This window comes from Panthera pardus, unplaced genomic scaffold, assembly GCF_024362965.1.
Source record: "Panthera pardus isolate Hobbes unplaced genomic scaffold, ASM2436296v1 HiC_scaffold_25, whole genome shotgun sequence".
Taxonomy (NCBI): domain Eukaryota; kingdom Metazoa; phylum Chordata; class Mammalia; order Carnivora; family Felidae; genus Panthera; species Panthera pardus.
This window is the reverse complement of record NW_026526821.1, coordinates 21046211-21049450: the sequence shown is the minus strand read 5'-3', so window position 1 is coordinate 21049450 and position 3240 is coordinate 21046211.

The following is a 3240-nucleotide window of genomic DNA, read 5'->3' as shown; positions in this document are numbered from 1 at the left end:
TACTATCAGTGTAGACGTTTTTCTGACTTCATTCAGAATTGTGTGAATGCCCAGCAGGTGGAGGCCTTTCGCACGTATACAAAAAATGGTGATGTTGGTGTGACAAAAGCAGTCACCCACGAAATCTCAGGAGCCTGGATTTAGGGTGGGTCCTTGTGTAAGAAATGACACAGGGGAGAAGGCCATGCGAAGACAGAGGCAGAGACTGGAGTAAGGTGGCCACACCCAGGGAACGCCAGAAGCCACCAGAAGCTGGAAGAGGCAAGGAAGGATTCTCCCCTTTCATAGGGAGTATGGCCCGGATGACCCCTTGATCTGGGTGTCACCGATGCAGAACTGCGAAAGGATAAATTTCTGTTGCTTTAGCCACCACGTTTGTGATCATTGGTTACAGAAACAGATGTCCAGGTTGAGTCTGGGAAGGAATCTGAATATGGGCGGGAAGTTTTTAAGCCATAAGGAAGCAGATAAGTTGCCCACAAGATAGAAGATTCCTAGAAGGAATAGGGAGGAGGGTTTGGAAAGGGCGCAAGACCAGAGCTGACGGTCCTGGAGAGGATCCCCTTCTGGGGATGAGGGAGGCCCCGAGGCAGCCCGAGATGGTGTAGGGGGAAGCACAGAAGGGGCTGGCGCTCCGAGACTTACTACAGCCAACGGAGGATCGGAGGAAGCCTGACCACGCAACCGTGCCGAGTACTGCAGAATGCCTCGCTGCAGCGCCTGGAGGGGGGGCCCCCGAGAGACTTGGAGACCCGCCCAGACCCTCTCCCTGCCCTGCTCCTTACCCGTATCCTCCAGCTGAGGGTTGCTCAGGTAAACCTAACACGCTCAACTGTGAACATTAGTAACACTGCAGCATCCTAATGGGGATCTGCGAGAAAAGACCAAATCCAGAAAATTCAAAGTCAAACTTGTCAGCAGAAAACACTGAGGGAAAAAAAGCCAGAGGAAAATTGCAATGTGGCATTCAGACATGAATTAAATAATTAGGCAAGCACAGCTAGTCGGGAGGGTACCACAACAGAAATGGAAAGCTTTGGGTAGAAATGACCAGACGGATGTGAAATGGGAACTGACAGGACCCAGGAAAGAAACTGAATAAAACCGAAAAATGATCTCAGAAACCTAAATCCAAGATGCTCAAGGGGGGAGATACTCACCCCGGAAGAAAGAAAACGAAATAACCAAATGAGAGAGAATTAAGAGAAAGTTACAGATAAGGCAAAGGAACCTGAATCAAGCTGAACATAGTTGAAGAAAATTTGTGTTGAATTTTCTATTGTAAAGGAAGAAGAGAAACAATGGAACGAAATTCATGTTTAAAGGGTAATTGAATGATACTTTACCCCTTAAGAGAAAATGTTCTGCATATAAGTACTGCAGAGACATGCTGTGTACATGCTCGGGAAAACTGGCTCAGAAGTGCCAACTCTAAGAAAATCCTAGCCAAATAAGTCCTCTGGGCCTTCAGGCGAAAAGACAAAGTGATTTGCACTATAAAGGAAAATTAGGTGTCATCAGACTTTCTAAAGGCACTGTATAACACTAGGGAGTTGACAAAAGAAATTGAATAATGATAAAACGAAAATGGTAAAATAAGCTTATTTGAAAAAAAACCACAATAACATTTAAGAAATACTACAAAACCTGCTAGCAAAAGATCAACAAAAATTTAGTGGAACGAATAGAGAAAGACACGAAATAAGGAAATAATACTAAAACAAGAAAAATCAGAACTGTGGGACAAGTCTTTGCAAATACATTTGAAAATATAGATAAAATCATCATGTTTTAGGCAAATATCATTTACCAAGACTGGCCCTGATAGAGATCTATAAAGTTTGGAAAGACCCATTTCCATACAGAAACTAAAGACCATTGTCACAGAGCTGCCCCCCTCAAAAAGGCTCCTGATCCAGTTATGTTCACAGAATTCTATTAGCCTTTAAAGACCAGATCCTTCCAATGTTCCTTATTTTCAGAGCATAGAAAACAAAAGAAATTCTCTACATTATTTTTAGGCATAACTTCTATCCAAATCTGATTGCGTGCACACGCACACAGACCCACCATAGCCCAGCCTCCCTTAAAAATATCAGTGAAGTAAACACAAGTCAGTTATTTACAAACGGAATCCATCAGCACATGAAAGGATAACACGTGGTGACCAAGTGGTTTTTACTCCGGGGATATGCAAGCGTAGCCACCAAATACCGAAAACCTCAGAGCCTTCACACAAGGTGTATTAAGTATGCTGTGTGTCCAGTGAATGTCAGCATGTGCGTGTGGGCTGGGGGTGGGGGGCATGCACTGTCCCACAGAATCATTGCATGCCATCTTAGGATTCTGCCATCTCAACGCAAAGGAAGGAACCAGGAACATCAGGAGTCCAGCCCCGGCTCCGAAATGCTTCCACCAAGAACTGACGTTATATATAAGCACACCTACTCAAGATTTCTTTCATTGGCCAGAGCACATAATTTAGCCCTGTGTGATTTAGCATTCCATTTTATCTCCTCTGACTAGTTATGTCTCTTGTCATTTTTGAAAGGTGATCTAGAAGTTACAGTGTACATGCTTAACTTATCATGGTCTGCCATTACTTAATTCTAGAACACTTCACCTACAGTGTAAGAATGTTGTCACATAGAACTCCATTTTTCACATTGGAGATTTGCTGTTGGTATCATGTGCTTTGCTATTCACTTACGGTGTAAACCCCGTAACACGTTTTTAATTTTTTAAATTTAGTCGGTAGTCTTGGAGAAATCTAGAAAGATAGGGTTTTACCTGCATGTTGACTCTTACTGGTCAAGAAAGTGATGGGGGTGGGGGGTGGGGGAGGCTTCCTTGGCTTCAGTACTTGCACATTCTTCTCAGGAAATGCCAAAGGACGGGCGGAGGCTTCCTTCTGGAAGGAAGATTTTGGAAACCATCTAGAAGAAGTGTACTGGGATTCTTCCCATAGCCATTCTCCAACCTGGACAACAAGGGTTCTCTGGAAGATGCATTCACCTGCTTGGTTCTTTCCAGCCTGAGTAACATTTTGTTGAACACTTGGCTGGGACGGGGCTATATTGGATCCTGCCAGCCCTCTCCCAGCCTGGACAACCATCTGGGGATTGCCCAGGAGCCAAGTTGATGGGCATTCCTCAGTCTAGATAAACCTCTGGAAACTCTTCAACTTTAGTTTGGGAGGAGGAGTTTACTTGATGATCATTCCCCACCTTGGAACACCAG